General features: G+C 37.2%; 1 non-coding gene across 1 annotated transcript; it reads left to right on the top strand.

Moving 5' to 3' along the window:
* Nucleotides 1-22,735: 22,735 nt before the first annotated feature.
* On the top strand, nucleotides 22,736-22,842 carry LOC121213470 (small nucleolar RNA R71). Its single transcript, XR_005908851.1, has one exon. It is a non-coding gene; the product is annotated as a small nucleolar RNA R71 (small nucleolar RNA).
* Nucleotides 22,843-23,876: the final 1,034 nt, after the last annotated feature.

Here is a 23,876-nt window from a genome sequence, read left to right as displayed (position 1 = left end):
GCATTGCACGTATGATATTATTGTGATATTATTGCGATGTGGGCTTCGGCCCAACTAAGGCTAATATGGGCTAAGGCCCAAAGACCACCGTTATTGAATCGGGCTTAGGCCCAAAATGACTAATGATTGCTTTATACTCATTGAGGGTTGTACATACTGAGTTTTCAAAACTCACCCCCTCCTTCTAAATATTTCAGGTGATCCTCAGTAGGCGGTTCGACGGATGGAGGGACTCGGGGGTGGCCAACTAGTATAAAAAGTTTAGACTTAGTCTTTATGTAATTTTAATATTTTGATTTTAAATTATTTTCTTTTTGATTTGGGTTGTAATAAGGCCTTCCCTCTGGTTATTATTTCAAATTAGGATTATTATTATTTTTATGCTTTATATTTGTTAGAAGTAGAACATGATTTTCCAAAACCATAACTATTTTTAAATACTACGTTTCCGTAACTCAACTTTTTTTTTAACAAGTTTTCATTGATCATCTATTTTAAATAAAGCTTCCCCAACTGAATAGAGATTTTACAAAGTAATTAAGGTTTTCCATTTTAAGGAAGTGTTTCCAATGAAAACAAGGTTTTTGATAAAACACTTCAATGTGACACGCCAGATTCGGCCATAACGTCCAGGCTGGGTTTAGCGTGTTACACTTCGGGTTATTTGTATGCTAGTGTAAGACATGTCTGGGACATGCATCGGCCACATTATGAGAGCCAGTGTAAGACCATATCTGGGACATGGCATTGGCATTGAAACGAGTGCTAGTGTAAGACATGTCTGGGACATGCATCGGCCTCGAGACGTAAGCCAGTATAAGACATGTTTGGGACATGCATCACCTATAAGATGTGTCAGTGTAACACTATGTCTGGGAGATGGCATTGGCCTCAATGATGATAGCCAGTGTAAGACCATGTCCGGGACATGGCATCGACAACTTACCCCATGTTTGAGGCTTATGGAATATCCGATAGTGTTTTGAATGGTTCAAAGGTGAGAATCATGATTTTAGATTAATGAAGAAAAGTATAACCTTGTGGTGAGAGGTACAGGTACCTAATTGGTACGAATGAGATATGAGCTCATTATATAATATGTGACTTGTATGGATGGTAACGAGTAAGTTGTGCTTATGCCCATTTTTATGTTATGAGGATGTTGATTATTGATAAACTGTTGTTTTATAATTATTTATGTGCAACTTATTAAGCTTTTATGCTTACTCCCTTTTCTTTTCATTTTTCTTATAGTGCCGCCTAACTAGCCAAAGGATCATCGGAAGTCAGAGATATTGATCACACTATCGACCGAAGCATTCGGTATAGTTGGATTTATATTTTTGAATATGGCATGTATAGGGCTTAGACATTATTAGTTTCCAATGGTCATTTTGAGGCTTGTAGGCCCGTAATAAGAAGATTAAAGTAGAAATTGAAAAAAAAAGTTTTAAATTGGACCGATTCTTGGTGACTCGAGATTATTTGTGTGCATGAGAGCACGTTAGGTAATGCATTGTACTCCGCACCAGCATGGGTTATGGGTATGGGGTGTTACAGTTTTATTGTACATTATTTAAATGGCATGACTTAAGATGTACCTATGATACTTGATGACATTGTGGTAAATGTTATTGTGTTATGTGTATAATATTGCATGATTAATGTTGTTAATTACTTATATGCAAACTTACTAAACTTTATGTTTATTCCCCATTCCTTTCCATTTTCTTATAGTATTGCCAAGCTAGTTCGAGGATCGAAGGACATCAGAGCTCGATTCACACTATCAAACTAATCTTTTGGGTATAGCGAATTTAAGTATTTTTTAGTATGGCATGTATAGAGACTTGGTCTTTTTTTATATCTCATATTTGTGTAGCCAAATGTGTTGGCTTATAATGATTTCATGATTCATTTTGTATATGGCCATGAGATATGGCCCATATTAATTATGGGATGTAATCCTATTCGTACATGCATACATGTGCTATGGTCACTCATGTTGTGGTTAAATTCATTTGACATGGATAAATTGTGAATATGATCATGGATGCATGATGATGGAAATGTGAGTAAATGACATAATAAAAACTAAGGCACGAATGTATGAAATGGAATTAAATTGATGTTTCATATTGCATGTGATTTGGTAAGCTTGGTCTAAATAAAACATGAAGTCTCAAGCAAGTATAAATTGATAAGAAGTTGTTATGTATGAGCCATATTTATGAATGTGTAAGTGCTCATTTATGCCATGTAGGATGTCATTTAGATATTTAAGTGTGCATGTATTATTGAGGGTGACAAAAGGCTTGAAAAATAGCCTTAAAGTTGTCCACATGGATAGGCACACGGGCGTGTGTTTAGACCATGTGTCCTATAGGTGTGTGATCCGGCCATGTGTCACTTGCACCCTAATTAGGTAAAACAAAATGCCTAGTAGTAAACACAAGGGCATAGACACAACCGTGTGTCTCAGCATGGGCGTGTGACCAGGCAGTGTGAAGTCTGCACTTAATTTTTGGAATTTAATTCACCACACGGCTTAAGCATACGGGCATGTGACTTGGCCGTGTGACCCTAATTGGTGATGACATCATAAACAGAGAGTTACATGGGCAGAAGACACAGGTGTGCCCCAAGCCATATGGCCGTGTGTGACCACACGATGTACCTGCACGGGCGTGTAACCCTGTTTCATGAAAAATTTTCTAAGTTTTTCTAAAGTTCTCGAATTAGTCCCGAACTACTCTCGATGTATGTTTTGGGTCTCGTAGGTCCATATAAGGGACAATTTGCATATGTATGAATGAATTTATTTTGAACAAATTTTTATCGTTCGTTGTGTGTGTTTACTGGTATTTAAGTCCGGTAATGCCTCGTATCTTGTCTCGATGTCAGACTCAGGTAAGGGGTGTTACAGGTTGGATTTCCTCACAACTCTCTTACAATGTTGTGGCATGTCCTAGTCATTACTGTTAGCATGAATAGTTTTACCAGTAGCTTTCTTGAATCATTTTCTCTTAAGCTGGTTGATGGGTACCTCTTTCTCATCATCATTAGAATCAGACTTTGTGATCTCATTAATCAGTTGATGAACAGCACATTCCTGGGTAGTCATAGAGGTCATTGGTTGTGGTGTAGGTGTAGTAGTCTAAGTGATATCCCTTCCATCATCATCAGATTCAATATGGACAGATTTTGTCCTGCCTTCATCTTTCTCTTGGTCTTGATTGTGCGTGGGGGTAGTAGTAGGTTTTTCATCTTTTGGTTCAGGATTCAATAGCAGTTCATTAGGAAGGACAAGAAATGGTGGCATTAGGTGTGAGAAATTCTTTTGCAAGGATTTACAAATGGTAATATCACGTTGGTGGATGTATGCCTAAAAGATGGACATTTTCTCTTGTGTTTTGCCAAAGCCCATGACAAGCATTTTCTGATGTTTTCCCAACACAAAAAACTACTATTTGAAACCTTCTACATCTTCAATCAATCTCTGCTCAAACTCAGTATGGGAAGTCGAGGGGGTAGTAGGAGCACTCCTGGGAGAAAAAGATAGAGGTCTGCTAGTTTGCCTTGGCATTTCCTCACCAACGAATTTATATGCAATCTGTATAGCAATAGCCTCTGTGTTAGGAAGATGGCCTCTATTTTGTGATAAGGGAACCTTGACTCTTTGGAAAAGTGTAGTGATCAGTTTTGGGATATTTAATGTGCCAGCATTCTTTTAGGCACAATGATGAATTTCAGGAAAGATGATTTTTACAACATTAATCTTTCGACCCATCATTATGGAGTGGAGATGCAATAACCAGTCCTTAGAGATTGTAGCATTATGTGTAGAAAGAATGAGACAAGTTTTCAAGAAATGGTACCAAATCTTGCATTGAGGCTTCAATGAGACTCCGTCGATTGTGTAACAGTTATTTCTTAAGATTGACCATTGTGTACCTTCCACACAAACATCAATGAGAACCTGCGCTAAACACTTTGGGGAAATTGTCTTTACAAAGTCAGCATGCTCGTCAAAATCTTCAGACAATCCACATTGAGCATTGATGGAGACGTCATGAAATAGAAATAATGCCCCACACATGTATAATGTAGGCATAAAAGTCTTTCACTACATTTGGGATGACATCAATCATGATAGAGACAGAAGATTCCCCACCCATGCTTTTCAACGACTGATGATATAGCCTCTGTATACCCCATGAATGGTGCATCCTAAAAAAGGAATCTGTTTTCTATGCAGAATGGTCATTTGGAAATACTTTTGTGGTATTTGTCTTTAGCAAATTTACTAAAAAAAGTGCGTGGAGAGGCAGAGGTTGAAGCAGAAGCCATTTTGGAAGCAACTGAAGAGAATATAGACAGCCAAAAAAGAAAAAGGCAAGATTTTATTGCAGTTATGATTGAAACTAATAGTAAAAGTAGAAAATGAAATGGGATGAAAATGTGGGAAGAAACTAAACCGGCTAGGTTAAAACATGGTGGAGAAGAAATTGTGACGTGTGCGATAAGTTTGGCCTCAATCATGTGCTGACAAGGCAGAACAATTAACATTTAGCGGGAAAGAATTAGTGCAAATTAGGAGAATTAAAATAATTTAGGCTAATGGCTCCAATTTGTACTTATTCTAGCCCAAAGAAAAACTTGTAACAAGAAATCAAATAAATAATTAAATAAATTTATTGGGTAACAAATAAGAAAAGTAAAAAAAAAATGAGTAAAGAAAAATTTCTACAAAAGAGCAATTATTAAGTATCGTGAAGAGAAATGAATTTTTTGTCATGCATTATAGGAGCTCCTAAATAATTTTTCAGGCATTAACTATTGACTTTGAAAGTGGATCCTGTTTTTCCATCTTTAACGTCTACAGCTCCATGAAGATATATACATGACTTCAAATGATCAAGACCATCTTAACTTTAATTTGCCAAGAAATTGTTTAAGTCTAGAATTGAAGAGCAAGACTTGTTGTCCAGATACAAATTGCCGTGGCAAAATTTTCTTGTCATGCTAATGCTCTGTCCTTTCTTTGTATAGTCTCGCATTCTCATAAGCTTGAGCTTGAAATTCATTCATCTCATTAATCTCCAGTAGGCGATGAGTAGCAGCAGCACCCCAGTCTATGTTTAGTTTTTTGATTGCCTAAAATATTTTGTGCTCTAGCTCAACTGAAAAATGACATGGTTTACCATAGGCAAGCTCGAAAGCTGTGCAATAAACCCAAAAATCTACATCTATTTGTTTGGGAATTATATGCCGTGACAATTTTATGTTGAACTGCATATATGTTCAGAGCATTGGAGACTAATCTACAATCAAAATGTAAGCCTTCATTACTAATTAAGGCACGAGGGGAACCAAACCTAGAAAAAATATTTGTATGTTGGAAATTTAGAATTGATTTAGCATCATTTGTGGGTAAAGCCACATCCTCAACCTATTTGGATACATATTCCACCACGACAAGAATGTAGATTTTTCCCTAGGATGGTGGAAATGGTCCCATGAAATCAATTCCCCAAACATGAAATAATTCCACCTTTAAAACATTTTGTAGTAGCATCTTGTGTCTTTTTGACAAGTTACCAGTTCTTTGAAAGCGATTATAGTTTTGAAAGAACTGATTAACATTTTTAAACATGGTGGGCCAATTAAAACCAAATTGGAGAACCTTTGCAACAGTTCTCATGCTTCTAAAATGTCCATCATAAGGTGTAGAATTACAGTGATGCAGGATACTTTAAAATTCATCATCTGGGATACATCTCTAAATTGCTTGATCTATACACTGCTTGAATAAAAATGGCTCGTCCCAGTAATATTGCTTAACATCATGAAGGAATTTCCTTTGTCCTTGATGATTGAGCACAGGTGATGGCAACCCTCTTACTACAAAGTTAACAATATCAGCATACCATGGCAATGCCATAGCTAACAATATCTACTCATTAGGGAATTCATCTTTAATCATTTGACCATCACCATACTTACTCCCTACTTCCAATCATGACAAGTGATCAACCACTTGATTTTCAGTGCCTTTCATATCTTTGATTTCCCAATCAAATCTAATGAATCTAGGTTTGGCCTCTTTTTTTCATCACCAAGTATTTGATGGCAGAATGGTGTATATAAACTGTGACTTTGGTGCCCACTAAATAACCTCTGAATTTTTCAAAATCAAACACCACTGCTAACAATTCTTTATCCGTGGTGGTGTAATTGAGATGTGAATTTGTCATCGTGTGACAGGAAAAATATATAGAATGAAACATCTTAGCTTTTCTTTTCTCCAACACTGCTCCGACAGCAAAGTCACTTGCATCACACATTAGTTCAAATGGTAGAGTCCAATCTGGTGTAGTGACTATAGTTGCTATAATTAATCTTTCATTTAAATCTTCAAACACCTTTAAGCATAACTCATCAAAATGAAATGGTCTGTTTTGCTCCAACAATTGACATAGAGGCTTTGATATGTTAGAAAAATCCTTGATGAAGTGACGGTAAAATCTAGAATGACCTAGGAAGCTTCTAATTCGTATCACTAAAGTTGGTGGTGGAAACTTTTCAATCACTTTTATTTTTTCTTTGTTGATGGTAATTCCTCGTTGTGGAATCTTGTGACCCAAAACAATGCCTTCATAAAACATTAAGTGATATTTTGCCCAATTTAGCTCCAGATTTGTTTCTTGACATTGACAAAGTACTAAACATATGTTTTAGGCAATCTTCAAAAGTGTCACCAAACACCAACAAATCATCCATGAATACTTCAAGGAACTTCTCCACCATGTTAGAAAATATTTCCATCATGAAATGCTAGAATGTTGCTAAGGCATTACACAACCCAAATAACATTTTTTTAAAAGCAAATGTTCTGTAAAGATAGGTGAATGTAGTCTTTTCTTGATCAGTAGGAGATATGACTATTTGGTTGTACCTTGAGTAGCCATCTCAAAAATAGTAGAAGGCTTTCCTAACTAGTCTGCCCAACATTTTATCTATAAAACGCAGAGGGAAATAGTCCTTCTATGTTGCTTTGTTGATCTTTAGATAATCCATACAAACTCTCCAACTGGTGACAGTACGTGTGGGGATGAGTTCGTTGTTATCATTACTGACTACTGTGACTCCTCTGTTCTTGGGTATGTACTGAATAGTGCTCATCCAAGAGCTATAAAAAATTGGGTATATAATTCCAGCATCCAACCATTTGATAATCTCCTTTTTAACTACTTCCTTCAAGACAAAATTTTCCTTCAAGACAAAATTAAGTCTCATTTGCTATTCAATAGATTTTCCATGAAAATCTTCAAGTATTATTTTGTGCATGCAGATTGTTGGGCTAATTTCTTTGATATCCGCAATTGACCATCCTTAAGCTTTCTTGAGACCTCCTGTAATTGTATCTCCTAGTTTGTTGTAAGCTTGACAGAAATAAATACAGGTAGTGTATCGTTATCTCCCAAATAAGCATACTTCAAATGCACTGGTAATGGATTTAAATATAGCATACGTGAATATTCTATTGACGAGTGAAGAGGGTTGAAAGAGCGACTTGATAAGTCTAATGATTCAAAGCTGCTTCTGTATCCATTTTCAAATTGATGTATTTCCATCAGTTCTCCAGATTCTTCAGTCAATTCTGTTTCATTTAATTCAGCGGAGTCTATATCAGAATTGTTGTGCATATGCCCTACAAATTCTTCCTAAAATACAATGTCAGTAAATTTTATAGCATGGCATTCTGCATCTGGATCTACACACTTTAAATCATCAAACACATTAAATGTCAACTGCTGATCATTAATTCTCATGGTTAACTCACATTTTTGTAACTCACATTTTTGTACATTAATAAATGTTCTACTAGTTTCTAAGAAAGGTGACCCAAGTATTATAGGTAACCTTTTTATTTACTTCACATTCTAGAATAATAAAAGCTGTTGGAAAGATGAACTTGTCAACTCTTACTGGTATATCTTCAATTTTACCTTCTGGATGGACATATGATCTATCAGCTAGTTGTAGTGTGACTGTAGTAGGTCTGGACTTTCCTATCCCAAGTTTCATGAAAACATACATAGGCATTAGATTGATACTTGCATTTAAATTGCATAATGCTTTGCCTATATAATAGTTTCCAGTCGAACAGGGTATAGTGAAACTCCCTGGATCTTTTACTTTTGGTGGCAGTCTACTCTTCAACATTGTTGTGCACCCTTCAGTAAGTACAACAGTCTTGAACTCCCCTAACCTTCTATTCTTCGATAGGATATCTTTCATGCATTTGATCTAATGTTTCTGTAACACCCTGAATTTGGGCCTAGAAGTTTTGGGCCTTGAGCATGGGAGCGGTTGAAGGCAGCTTATAATATTCTGTTGTGCATGCAAATTTCGTTAATGAAGGCTTGTTTTAGTGGTTAAGTGTGTTGAGAAGTGTTGGAGAAGTCCTGGGTTTAAACCTAGACTCTAGCAAAAAATTTGGTTTAAGGTGAATCAAACCCTGGGTGTAGTAGGTAGGCCTTAAGAATATTGTTGGAGAAATTGTGACACAAAAAACCTTATGGCTTAATGGCAAGTGGCGTGTGGAGCATTTGAGGGGAGGCATGGGTTCGAATCCCATGGCAAGCAAAGAGCATTTATTTTGCTAAGAGGGGACGGCAAGAGTTGGTGTTGAATTTAAACTCTGATGTTGGAGGGATCCCACATCGGGAAGCTAACATAAGAGTGGATGGGAAGCTGGCTTTAAATATAGAGAACCATGAGGAGAGTAAAGGTACCTTTCTTGGATGATCCCTTTCGCTTTATGGCGTGCTCGTTTGGGCTGGGCGTCGGCTAAGAGTGCTCGGAGCGTGGATTAACTCTAGTCTCCAATCAGGTGTGTATTTATCACTACTCTTGTTGTTGGATGGCTACTTCGGGCCGCGATGGGCCGAAAGGGGCCATGTGGGCCCAATGGGCCTACGGGCCCAATTGGATAAGTTGTTTGATTGTGTAGTAAATATTGGACTACGCTAGGTGAATCGCATATCTGTGGCTAGGTTTGGGCTAAAAGGGCCACACGAGCATGTGGGCCCATTTGGGCCGAGAATAGGCTTTAGGCCCATTCGTATTGTTATCCATGTTTAGAATAGTTTAGTTTACCAATTACTGAAATGCCCTCGACTTGTAAAATTACCAAAGTACTCCCGATTTACAGAATTACCGTTTTACCCTCGATTTACAGAATTATCGTTTTACCCTTGATTTTTAAAATTACCGTTTTACCCTCAGTTTACAGAATTACCATTTTACCCTCAGTTTGTAGAATTACTATTTTACCCTCGATTTACAGAATTACCGTTTTACCCTCAATTTGTAAAATTACTGTTTTACCCTTGATTTACAGAATTACCGTTTTACCCTCAGTTTATAGAATTAACATTTTATGCTCGATTTACAGAATTATCGTTTTACCTTTAGATTACAGAATTACTATTTTACCCTCGATTTACAGAATTACTATTTTACCCTCGATTTGTAAAATTACCGTTTTACCCTCGATTTATAGAATTACTGGTTTACCCTCGGTTTACAAAATTATCGTTTTACCCTCGATTTACAGAATTACTATTTTACCCTCAATTGTGAAATTACTAAAATACCCCTGTAGGGTAGAATTACCGAAATACCCCTATAGGGTAGAATTAATAAAATACTCCTGTAGGGTAGAATTACCGAAATACCCCCGTAGGGTAGAATTATCGAAATACCCTTGTAGGGTAGAAATACCGAAATACCCCTGTAGGGTAGAATTACCGAGATACCTTTGTGTGGGTAAAGTTACCATATTGCCCCTAGGGTGTTAAATGACTGTTTTGCCCTTGTGGGCAAGTGACTGACTTGGACTGTGTGGTTGACGGATTTGATTGTGAATATATGTTGGTGATATGAATGACTTGACTGTGATTGTTTGATTCAAATATGGGCATGACATTCTGCATACATGACATGTTGCATGGGTTGGGATTTTGTACGGAGGAAGCGTTCTGGTCGCTATGCCATAAATATCTGTTCTGGTGGCTCTGCCACAATATCTGTATCTGGTGACTCTATCACAATATCTGTTGACCGATCGATGGCTGAGTGCCGATCACGTTATCGAAGGCTGTGTCCCGTTGTTGTGGGCTTCGTGTCGATTATAAACCCGTTATTAATGGCTGTGTGCCAACCTAAATATGGCTTTATGCCATCTTGACTATGGCTTCGTGCCAAACGTATTTACCTGTAGCTATGTGCCTAACATATTTGTTGACGACTCTGTGTCGATCATATTTACCGAAGGCTGTGTGCCAATTATATTACCGTCACTGATGGCTATGTGCCGAAGTTATTACAGTTATCTATGGCTTGGTGCCACGTATTCTGTTAGGTGAGTTTGCCACATTATCTGATTCTGGTGGCTCTGCCACAATATCTGTATCTGGTGACTCTGTCACGATATCTGTTCTGGTAGCCATGTTACAAATTTTATGGTGTGTAGCGGATGGGTGGGTCGAGTTGTCTCCCCACATGGTGTAAGATTGGTACGAGGGTGTATACGACTGGATTGGGTTGGGATTGCATTCACATTCTGATTCTGATTCTGTCACCTAATTCTGATTATGATTCTGATTCTGTTACTAATATTGATTCTGATTCTGATTCTGTTACTGATTCTGATTCTGATTCTCATTTTGGTTCCAATTCTGATAATGTTTCTTATTCTGTAATGGGCTAAGGTCCATCTGGTACTGTCTGTTGTATTGGGCTAAGGCCCGATTGGTACTAAAATTGTAAGTAAGGCTGGGGCCAGACTTTTAATTCTTTTAGATGACTGACTGTTCCTTTTTATAGTAGGGGATTTCACACTAAGTTTTCGTAAACTCACCCCGTTTATTAACCTTTTAGGTAATTTCCAGCCTTAGATGGATCGGGGTTGCTAGGGGCTCGGAGGAAGCCACACACACTATTTATGTTACAGTTTTGATTATTATGTTTAAATTATTTTATGTGGGTTGTAGTAAAGCCGTTGTAATTTTCTGGATTTCAAATTTCGAATTTTATTTATTGTTCTTATAATTTCTAGTATTAGAACACGATTTTCCAAAGCAACTACTGTTATTCAAAACATCACGTAACCGCAATTGTTTTTAAAGTAAGTTTCCGCAACTACCAAGATTTTTACAAAGTTGTTAAGAATGTTATTCAGCTGAGGTTTTCTAACAAGGTTTAAAAAGGGTATAAGTTTTTAATTATTAAGAAGGGTTTTTAATGGAAACATGGTTTTCGAAAAACACTTCAATGTGACACGCCAAGTTCGAGCCAAACTTCCAGGCCGGGTTTGGGGTGTTACATTTAGTGGTATCAGAGCCTGGGTTGCAACAACTCGGCTGTGGATTGGGTTTTCAAAGGTTGAATTTTAGAAAATTATTTTCAACCACGTGGTCTGTTTGAAGTATTTCTCTTAAAAAGTGTGGCACACCGAGTCTCCGGCGCCGAATCCATAAGTCTTCTGAATACTTTTGTCTATTTAGAAATTGAAATACTATGGATTCCTTAGATATTGGTCTGAATTTAAATTTGGTATTTATTTTATGTGGATGTGATGTTTGGATATAGAAATTGTACATATGTGTGATAAATATGTGTCTGCTTCAATGAATAAGTGTTGTATGTATGAGATGTTTCAAGTTCTAGTTGAAGTGTGATAGTGATAGTAGGATCAGAGTGCGCAGCGGTAGCGTAGTGGGGTAGATGTTACACGAGTACCCTGTTAGATGGAAATATCGAGGACGAAATTTTTTTAAGGGAGGTAGAGTTGTAACACCCTGAATTTGGGCCTAGATGTTTTGGGCCTTGAGCATGGGAGCGGTTGAAGGCAGCTTATAATATTCTGTTGTGCATGCAAATTTCGTTAATGAAGGCTTGTTTTAGTGGTTAAGTGTGTTGAGAAGTGTTGGAGAAGTCCTGGGTTTAAACCTAGACTCTAGCAAAAAATTTGGTTTAAGGTGAATCAGACCCTGGGTGTAGTAGGTAGGCCTTAAGAATATTGTTGGAGAAATTGTGACACAAAAACCTTATGGCTTAGTGGCAAGTGGCGTGTGGAGCATTGAGGGAGCATGGGTATCGGAGCGGGCGAAGAGTTGGTGTTGAATTTAAACTCTGATGTTGGAGGGATCCCACATCGGGAAGCTAACATAAGAGTGGATGGGAAGCTGGCTTTAAATAGAGAGAACCATGAGGAGAGTAAAGGTACCTTTCTTGGCTGATCCCTTTCGCTTTATGGTGTGCTCGTTTGGGCTGGGCGTCGGCTAAGAGTGCTCAGAGCGTGGATTAACTCCACTCTCCAATCAGGTGTGTATTTATCACTACTCTTGTTGTTGGATGGCTACTTCGGGCCGCGATGGGCCGAAAGGGGCCATGTAGGCCCAATGGGCCTACGGGCCCAATTGGATAAGTTGTTTGATTGTGTAGTAAATATTGGACTACGCTAGGTGAATCGCATATCTGTGGCTAGGTTTGGGCTAAAAGGGCCACACGAGCGTGGAGGCCCATTTGGGCCGAGAATAGGCTTTAGGCCCATTCGTATTGTTATCCATGTTTAGAATACTTTAGTTTACCAATTATTGAAATGCCCTCGACTTGTAAAATTACCAAAGTACTCCCGAATTACAGAATTATTGTTTTACCCTCGATTTACAGAATTATCATTTTACCCTCGATTTCTAAAATTACCATTTTACCCTCGATTTACAAAATTACCATTTTACCCTCAGTTTATAGAATTTCTATTTTACCCTCGATTTACAGAATTACCGTTTTACCCTTAATTTGTAAAATTACTATTTTACCCTTGATTTACAAAATTATCGTTTTACCCTCAGTTTATAGGATTACCATTTTACCCTCGATTTACAGAATTATCGTTTTACCTTCAGTTTACAAAATTACTATTTTACCCTCGATTTATAGAATTACTGTTTTACCCTCGATTTGTAAAATTACCGTTTTACCCTCGATTTATAGAATTACTGGTTTACCCTCGGTTTACAAAATTATTGTTTTACCCTCGATTTACAGAATTACTATTTTACTCTCAATTATGAAATTACTAAAATACCCCTATAGGGTAGAATTACCGAAATACCCCCGTAGGGTAGAATTATCGAAATACCCTTGTAGGGTAGAAATACCGAAATACCCCTGTAGGGTAGAATTACCGAGATACCTTTGTGTGGGTAAAGTTACCATATTGCCCCTAGGGTGTTAAATGACTGTTTTGCCCTTGTGGGCAAGTGACTGACTTGGACTGTGTGGTTGACGGATTTGATTGTGAATATATGTTGGTGATATGAATGACTTGACTGTGATTGTTTGATTCAAATATGGGCATGACATTCTGCATACATGACATGTTGCATGGGTTGGGATTTTGTACGGAGGAAGCGTTCTGGTGGCTATGCCATAAATATCTGTTCTGGTGGCTCTGCCACAATATCTGTGTCTAGTGACTCTATCATAATATCTGTTGACCGATCGATGGCTGAGTGCCGATCACGTTACCGAAGGCTGTGTGCCATTGTTGTGAGCTTCGTGCCGATTATAGACCCGTTATTAATGGCTCTGTACCAACCTAAATATGGCTTTGTGCCATCTTGACTATGGCTTCGTGCCAAACTTATTTACCTGTAGCTATGTGCCTAACATATTTGTTGACGACTCTGTGTCGATCATATTTACCGAAGGCTGTGTGCCAGTTATATTACCGTCACTGGTGGCTATGTGCTGAAGTTATTACAGTTATCTATGGCTTGGTGCCACGTATTCTGTTAGGTGAGTTTGCCACATTATCTGATTCTGGTGGCTCTGCCACAATATCTGTATCTGGTGACTCTGTCACGATATCTGTTCTGGCAGCCATGCTGCAAATTTTATGGTGTGTAGCGGATGGGTGGGTCGAGTTGTCTCCCCACATGGTGTAAGGTTGGTACGAGGGTGTATACGGCTGGATTGGGTTGGGATTGCATTCACATTCTGATTCTGATTCTGTCACCTAATTCTGATTCTGATTCTGATTCTGTTACTAATATTGATTCTGATTCTGATTCTGTTACTGATTCTGATTCTGATTCTCATTTTGGTTCCAATTCTGATAATGTTTCTTATTCTGTAATGGGCTAAGGTCCATCTGGTACTGTCTGTTGTAATGGCTAAGGCCCGATTGGTACTAATATTGTATGTAAGGCTGGGGCCAGACTTTTAATTCTTTTAGATGACTGACTGTTCCTTTTTATAGTAGGGGATTTCATATTGAGTTTTCGTAAACTCACCCCGTTTATTAACATTTCAGGTAATTTCCAGCCTTAGATGGATCGGGGTTGCTAGGGGCTCGGAGGAAGCCACACACACTATTTATGTTACAGTTTTGATTATTACCTTTAAATTATTTTATGTGGGTTGTAGTAAAGCCGTTGTAATTTTTTGGATTTCAAATTTCGAATTTTATTTATTGTTCTTATAATTGCTAGTATTAGAACACGATTTTCCAAAGCAACTACTGTTATTCAAAACATCACGTAACCGCAATTGTTTTTAAAGTAAGTTTCTGCAACTACCAAGATTTTTACAAAGTTGTTAAGAATGTTATTCAGCTGAGGTTTTCTAACAAGGTTTAAAAAGGGTATAAGTTTTTAATTATTAAGAAGGGTTTTTAATGGAAACATGGTTTTCGAAAAACTCTTCAATGTGACACGCCAAGTTCGAGCCAAACTTCCAGGCCGGGTTTAGGGTGTTACATTTAGTGGTATCAGAGCCTGGGTTGCAACAACTCGGCTGTGGATTGGGTTTTCAAAGGTTTAATTTTAAAAAATTATTTTCAACCACGTGGTCTGTTTGAAGTATTTCTCTTAAAAAGTGTGGCACACCGAGTCTCCGGCGCCGAATCCATAAGTCTTCTGAATACTTTTGTCTATTTAGAAATTGAAATACTATGGATTCCTTAGATATTGGTCTGAATTTAAATTTGGTATTTATTTTATGTGGATGTGATGTTTGGATATAGAAATTGTATATATGTGTGATAAATATGTGTCTGCTTCAGTGAATAAGTGTTGTATGTATGAGATATTTCAATTTCTAGTTGAAGTGTGATAGTGATAGTAGGATCAGAGTGCGCAGCGGTAGCGTAGTGGGGTAGATGTTACACGACTACGCTGTTAGATGGAAATTTCGAGGACGAAATTTCTTTAAGGGAGGTAGAGTTGTAACACCCTGAATTTGTGCCTAGAATTTTTGGGCCTTGAGCATGGGAGCGGTTGAAGGCAGCTTATAATATTCTATTGTGCATGCAAATTTCGTTAATGAAGGCTTATTTTAGTGGTTAAGTGTGTTGAGAAGTGTTGGAGAAGTCCTGGGTTTAAACCTGGACTCTAGCAAAAAATTTGGTTTAAGGTGAATCAGACCCTCGGTGTAGTAGGTAGGCCTTAAGAATATTGTTGGAGAAATTGTGACACAAAAAACCTTATGGCTTAGTGGCAAGTGGCGTGTGGAGCATTTGAGGGGAGGCATGGGTTCGAATCCCATGGCAAGCAAAGAGCATTTATTTTGCTAAGAGGGGGCGGCAAGAGTTGGTTTTGAATTTAAACTCTGATGTTGGAGGGATCCCACATCGGGAAGCTAACATAAGGGTGGATGGGAAGCTGGCTTTAAATAGAGAGAACCATGAGGAGAGTAAAGGTACCTTTCTTGGCTGATCCCTTTCGCTTTATGGCGTGCTCGTTTGGGCTGGGTGTCGGCTAAGAGTGCTCGGAGCGTGGATTAACTCCAGTCTACAATCAGGTGTGTATTTATCACTACTCTTGTTGTTGGATGGCTACTTCGGGCCGCGATGGGCCGAAAGGGGCCATGTGGGCCCAATGGGCCTACGGGCTTAATTGGATAAGTTTTTTGATTGTGTAGTAAATATTGGACTAGGCTAGGTGAATCGCATATCTGTGGCTAGGTTTGGGCTAAAAGGGCCACACGAGCATGTGGGCCCATTTGGGCCGAGAATAGGCTTTAGGCCCATTCGTATTGTTATCCATGTTTAGAATACTTTAGTTTACCAATTACTGAAATGCCCTCGACTTGTAAAATTACCAAAGTACTCTCGATTGACAGAATTACCGTTTTACGCTCGATTTACAGAATTATCGTTTTACCCTCGATTTTTAAAATTACTGTTTTACCCTCAATTTACAGAATTACCATTTTACCCTCAGTTTACAGAATTACTATTTTACCCTCGATTTATAGAATTACCGTTTTACCCTCAATTTGTAAAATTACTATTTTACCCTCAATTTACAGAATTATCGTTTTACCCTCAGTTTACAGAATTACCATTTTACCCTTGATTTACAGAATTATCGTTTTACCCTTATTTTACAGAATTACTATTTTACCCTCGATTTGCAGAATTACTGTCTTACCCTCGATTTACGGAATTACTATTTTACCCTCAATTGTGAAATTACTAAAATACCCCTGTAGGGTAGAATTACCGAAATACCCCTATAGGGTAGAATTACTAAAATACCCTTATAGGGTAGAATTACCGAAATACCCCCGTAGGGTAGAATTATCGAAATACCCTTGTAGGGTAGAAATACCGAAATACCCCTGTAGGGTAGAATTATCAAGATACCTTTGTGGGGTAAAATTACCATTTTGCCCCTAGGTGTTAAATGACTGTTTTGCCCTTGTGGGCAAGTGACTGACTTGGACTGTGTGGTTGACGGATTTGATTGTGAATATATGTTGGTGATATGAATGACTTGACTGTGATTGTTTGATTCAAATATGGGCATGACATTCTGCATACATGACATGTTGCATGGGTTGGGATTTTGTACGGAGGAAGCGTTCTGGTGGCTATGCCACAAATATCTGTTCTGGTGGCTCTACCACAATATCTGTATCTGGTGACTCTGTCACAATATCTGTTGACCAATCGATGGCTGAGTGCCATTATTGTGGGCTTCGTGCCGATTATAGACCCGTTATTAATGGCTCTGTGCCAACCTAAATATGGCTTTGTGCTATCTTGACTATGGCTTTGTGCCAAACGTATTTACCTGTAGCTATGTGCCTAACATATTTGTTGACGACTCTGTGTCGATCATATTTACCAAAGGCTGTGTGCCAGTTATATTACCGTCACTGTTGGCTATGTGCCGAAGTTATTACAGTTATCTATGGCTTTGTGCCACGTATTCTGTTATGTGGGTTTGCCACATTATCTGATTCTGGTGGCTCTGCCACAATATCTGTATCTGGTGACTCTGTCACGATATCTATTCTGGCAGCCATGCTGCAAATTTTATGGTGTGTAGCAGATGGGTGGGTCGAGTTGTCTCCCCACATGGTGTAAGGTCGGTACGAGGGTGTATACGGCTGGATTGGGTTGGGATTGCATTCACATTCTGATTCTGGTTCTGTCACCTAATTCTGATTCTGATTCTGATTCTGTCACCTAATTCTGATTCTGATTCTGATTCTGTCACCTAATTCTGATTCTGATTCTGATTCTGTTACTAATATTGATTCTGATTCTGATTCTATTACTGATTCTGATTCTGATTCTCATTTTGGTTCCAATTCTGATAATGTTTCTTATTCTGTAATGGGCTAAGGTCCATCTGGTACTGTCTGTTGTAATGGCTAAGGCCCGATTGGTACTGAAATTGTATGTAAGGGTGGGGCCAGACTTTTAATTCTTTTAGATGACTGACTGTTCCTTTTTATAGTAGGGGATTTCATATTGAGTTTTCGTAAACTCACCCCGCTTATTAACCTTTCAGGTAATTTCCAGCCTTAGATGGATCGGGGTTGCTAGGGGCTCGGAGGAAGCCACACACACTATTTATGTTACAGTTTTGATTATTACCTTTAAATTATTTTAGGTGGGTTGTAGTAAAGCCGTTGTAATTTTCTGGATTTCAAATTTGGAATTTTATTTATTGTTCTTATAATTGCTAGTATTAGAACACGATTTTCCAAAGCAACTACTGTTATTCAAAACATCACGTAACCGCAATTGTTTTTAAAGTAAGTTTCCGCAACTACCAAGATTTTTACAAAGTTGTTAAGAATGTTATTCAGCTGAGGTTTTCTAACAAGGTTTAAAAAGGGTATAAGTTTTTAATTATTAAGAAGGGTTTTTAATGGAAACATGGTTTTCGAAAAACACTTCAATGTGACACGCCAAGTTCGAGCCAAACTTCCAGGCCGGGTTTGGGGTGTTACAGTTTCCACCAAAGGTATGTTGATGTGCAATTGCTTCAAGACCTGTAACATCCTGAATTAGGGCCCAGTAGGAATAGTGGTTTAGAGACCACAAATTTGACACAGTGAAAATTTTTTATTATATTTTTATGGTCCACAATTTCACGGGATGATTTTGTGAAAATTTCGTTCGAAAATTTTGACGTTTGGGCACTCAATTTGGACAAATGGACTAAATTGTAAAAAGTGGAAAAGTTGAGTTCTACATGTTAGAGGTGTCTAATTGTTATGAAATTTTAAATTGGAGGCCCTTAAATTGTAATTAGACCATTGGATAATTTTTTGGACAAAAATGGACATGAAATGCGTGATATACAATATTTTTAAGTTAGGGGCATTTTGGTAATCTAGTAATTAAAATGAATTAAAAACAAAATTACAAGCTAATTTTTGTCCATCTTCTACCCCATGGCCGAAACATGCATCGATAAGACATAGCTAGGGTTTTTCAAGCTTCCAAGTTCGATTGTAAGTCCGTTCTAGCCCCGTTTTTAACGATTTTGTACGTTTTTGAAATCCTCGTAAAAAGATCTAGTCATTTCTACCCATATTTTGAGCTAGGGTTTGTGTTTAAAAATTTACCCATGGATGACATGCTTGATTTTTGATGTCTAATTGTAGAAAATGAATTCTCGGTGTGTAATAAATGACTTTTACTAAGTGATTTTCGGTGAAATTGTCAAAAAGGACCGTTTTGCAAAAGTTAAAAAATTTGTCATAAAAGTGTGATTTAGTGGAAATTAGGGGCACATATAGTTATGAAAATGATTCACCTACGCTTAAAATTCAAGGAAATTGAATAAAAATCATTTTACGAGCTTGAGGAAAAAGTGAAAATATGTGAAAGTATAGGGGTCAAAATGAAAATTTGTAAAAATATGATTTTTGGACCCATATGAATAATGTGACTAATTATTAAGCTAAATGTGATATTATAGATCAAGGAAAATGAGATTCGAGTATAGATTGGGAATGAATGAGATTATGGACTAAATCGAAAGAAATAGCCGTGCTCGCATTTGAGGTAAGTTTGTATGTAAATAATATATTGATTCTTTTTATGTTATTATATCTCAATATTAAATGAGGTGTGGCTGCCTATGGAATGATCATTTGATGTAAATTACGAATCGAAATAGATTATGAATGAGTTTGTTAAATGTTGAAAAGTGAGTAATTTCCCGGTTGAACCTTCGGAATAGAAATGATACGAATGATCCATTGTGAGAACAAATGTGTAGTACTATGTGCAGGATACTATGTGCTTAAGATGGTTTTAGGTCACGTGTGTAGTCCTAAGTATAGGCTAATATGTGTACTAGACAGTTAGGTCGCATGTGTAGTACTAAGTGCAAGCGACTATGCGTACCCGACAACTTCAATCACATATGTAGTACTAAGTGCAGGCTACTACGTGTATCAGATAGTTAGGTCACATGTGTAGTACTAAGTGCAAGCTACTACATGTACCGGATTGTTGGCCGCATGTGTAATACGAAGTGCAGGCTACTATGCGTACCAGATAGCTTCGGTGACAAGGGTGGTAATATGTGCAGGCAACCGTTTATCTATTATTATTCCGATGAGTTGAACGAGAAATGGACTAAGTGAAAATACATGTGAGCATGACCATGTGATGAATAAGTGCAGGTATATGTTTCTGGAAATTTATGAGCAATGTGCTCAATAGTCGAGCGAACTTTCAGTAAGATGGAAAGGAGTAAGTGAAATTATGTAAGAGTGAAATTTGTAATAGAACAGTTTTGGACAGCAGCAGTTGTGTAACTTTGAAAAATCACCAAAAGTCAATTCAAATCGAATTAGAGATTAAATAAGATATGAAATTAAATATCTTTTAATCTATTTTCACATAAAGGAAACAGTGTATGAAAAAGAATTTCATATTATGAGATATTTGAATTTTTGTGAGACAGGGTCAGAATAATTTCGGAATCCCCTATTTTGAGTCCATTTATATGCTTAAAATATTTAATGAGTCCATTTTCAAGAGAAACAAATGAGAACATTAATCAAACCACGTACTATGAGATAATTGATTTTTAGTAAAGAAAGGTCGAAGCTGTCAAGCAGCAGAACAGGGGTAACTTTAAAGAATAAACTGTACTTATTGCTAGATGAAAAAATTCTGGAAATTTCATGGTAAAAATATGTACTAGTCTAGTTTCAGGTAAAATTTATGGATCTTAATTTTGAGTTTCGTAGCTCCAGATATAAATAATTTAGTAACTATGACTCGAGAAAACAACATGACTAGAAAATAAGTAAAAGTGTAATTATGATTATATTTCCATGGATTCATGTTGATAATTTGCTCATTATTTTCATATGAACTTACTAAGCTTTAAGCTTACTCCCTCCTTTCCATTTCTTTTAGTGTTGTTTGGTCGGCTTAGGGTTGGAGATCGTCAGAGGCAGCATCACACTATCAAGCCAATACCTTTGGAATATTGTTACATATGTTAGAATTATCAAGTGAGTGGCATGTATAGGGATCTAGTTCTATGAAATGTGTTATTCTGATTTGGCCAAATGTATTGGCCTATTTTGAGCTATTTTATATGGCCATAAGAAGTGGCTCATATTGATTATGGCTTGTAAGTATAGCTAGTCAAGTTATGATTTATTGCTTATGATGTGAAGATATGATTATGTTTGTTTGTCATGCATGGTTGGCAATATGTCATGTGTGTTGAATGCATGTTTTATGACCATGAATTAAATTTGTAATATGTAGATAAATAATAATGCTTTGAACATGGAAGTTTGATGATAAGTTGAAATAAATTGGCACAAAGATAACTATGGTATGGCTAGTCTTGGCTTAATATGGGAATGTGTAACACATGCATGTTGATAGGTAAATGATATGTTTGTATCATAATTGAGGATGTTGAATGCCATTGGATCCATGCATATGTGTGTGCATATAAGGGTAACAAAAAATCTTGGAAAATAGCCTAAGAGTTAGCTACACGGGATGAGACAAGGTCGTGTGTCTCAACCATGTGAGGGACACGGCCTGGTGACATGGGCGTGTGGCCTGGCTGTGTGGTTCAATTTATTTGTTGATGCCATAAACAGTGAGTTACACGGCCTGAGGACATGGGCGTGTGACCCTGTTTTATGAGAAAATTTTCAAAGTTTTTCCGAAAGCTTTCCAAAGTTCTCGGTTTAGTCCCAAACCCTTTCTAAAGTATGTTTTAGGCTTCGTAAACCCAAATAAGGGACTATGTGCATGTGATTGAATGTTTTAAAATATGAATGAAATTTTATGGCCCGGTTTGCTTGATTATTTGTGTTTAAGTCCGTTAATGCCTCATATCCTGTCCCGGCGTCGGACACATGTAGGGGGTGTTAAAGACCTCTGGAAATTTCTTGAATTGAGCATATTCTTTCGGCATTTAGAAACACTGGGGAAAAGGTGGCGGTGACCTTCATTTCATTTGTTGTAGTTGCCTTGCCATGGCATTTGTATTGGCTCGACAAGATGAATTTGCTTCTGTATACATTTGTCTACTTCCATATTTTGTAGTTTGTTCCACTTTTGGTTTGAAAGTTTTTCTTCCAGGAACTTCTGAACTTTCAACGTCTGAAAAGGCATCATTTACAACTCCTGGCAACTGAGTGCCACTCTAGAGTGTTAGGCCTTTACATTATTCCTTTTGTTGAGATCAAGAACTTTCTATGTCACTAGGCAATGCTCCTTGTTGTCTGGAACTTAATGCAATGGCAATTTGTCCCACTTGATTCTCTAGAGCTCATAAGGAAGCTGCCTGGCTCTAAACTTTGTTGTACATTTTGCCTCAACATTGGTTAACTGTGTCCCGGTAGTACAACAACCACATTCTATTTATTAACAGTGATGGCATGTCTCATTCCCTAATTTCTCCTGCTAAAATTTGGATATTGTTTCCACCCTGGATTATAGGTGTTGGAGTAGGGATTGTTGTTGCCACGATTAAAATTCCCCATGTAATATAAAGAGGCTGAATTGGATGGGCATTAATAAAAAACATGATCTTCTCCACAGTATACGCATGCTAGTTCTGTAACCTCCATCTCCTGCACTACAGAGGGTATTTTGAGAGTTTTAATCATATTTGTTAAAGATGATAGCTGAGTTGTTAACGATGGAATCACACCAAGTTTCATTACTCCAGCAACTCTTCTACCAGTACCAACTTTGGTAGTGGGGTACTGATAATCATTATTTTCTATTATTTCCAGAATTTCGTATGCTTCATTGCAGGATTTGTCAAGCAACGTCCCATTAGTATATGCATCCACCACCATTCGTGTATGAGCATTTAATCCTTTATAGAACATTTCTATTTGTGTCCAATGCTGAAAACCATGCATTAGACATTTCCTAATTAGTTCCTTGAAACACTCTTATGCTTCGTGTAATGTCTCATCTTTAGATTGCTTGAATGATGTAATGTCATTTCTAATCTTGGCATTCATGTTGGAAGGATTGTACCTAAGCAAAAATCTCTAACACAGTTAATTCTAAGATGCCACCGTACCTGATGCTAATTTTAACATCCTAAACCAGGGTCTAGTCGAAACAGTGGTTTCGAGACCACAAATCTAAAGTAAAAATAATTATTTTATGATTAATTTGATGACCCATGATATGAATGCATGTTTGTGTGAAATTTTCATGAAGAAATTTTTTGCCTAAAGTGTCCAATTTGAAGTTAGGGACTAAATTGAATAAGTTGCAAAACTTGAGTTCTAGAAGCTTTAAGCATGAAATTGCTATGGATTATTAATTAGAGGTCCTTAAATAGCAATTTGACCAAGTTCTCAAATTTTGGACAAAAATGGGCATGAATAGGAAAATTTTGAAAGAAAGGCCCTAAGGGCATTTTTGTCATTTGGTTAAAAAAAGAATAAAAAGGGAAAATAGGTCAAAAATCTTGTCCATCTTCATCTACCTTGGTCGAAATTTCCATGCTCACAATAGCTAGGGTTTCTTCAACTTTCAAACTCAATAGTAAGTGCATCCTAGCCCAGTTTTTAATATTCTTTACATTTTTTAAGTTGTCATCAATCGATCTAGCTATTTCTACCATTATTTTGAGCTAGGGTTCATGTTCAAAAACTTACCCATGTGTGAAATGCATGTATTTTGATGTTTAATGGAAGAATTTGAAAGTTTGATGTGTGATAAACATCTTTTACAAAGTGATTTTGCATGAAAACACCTAAAAAGGCCTATTTGTAAAAGTTGCAAATTGGGTAGTAAATATGTGAAATAAAGAAAAATGTGGGCTGCTAGGAGCAGGAATATGAATTGGCTAGGCTTGGGTAACAAAGAAAATGCATGTATTTTATTTTACGAGCCTAAGGACCAATTAGCAAATAAGTGAAAATTTAGAGGTAAAAAGGTAATTTTACCAAAGTATGTGTTATGGGTTGATTCAAACAATGTATGTATTAAATAAGTTAAATTTGGCATTATAAATTAAGAAAAATGTGATTCG

This window comes from Gossypium hirsutum, chromosome A13, assembly GCF_007990345.1.
Source record: "Gossypium hirsutum isolate 1008001.06 chromosome A13, Gossypium_hirsutum_v2.1, whole genome shotgun sequence".
NCBI classification, from domain to species: Eukaryota; Viridiplantae; Streptophyta; class Magnoliopsida; order Malvales; family Malvaceae; genus Gossypium; species Gossypium hirsutum.
The sequence above is the reverse complement of the archived record's forward strand: the minus strand, read 5'-3'. Positions and strand labels throughout refer to the sequence as shown.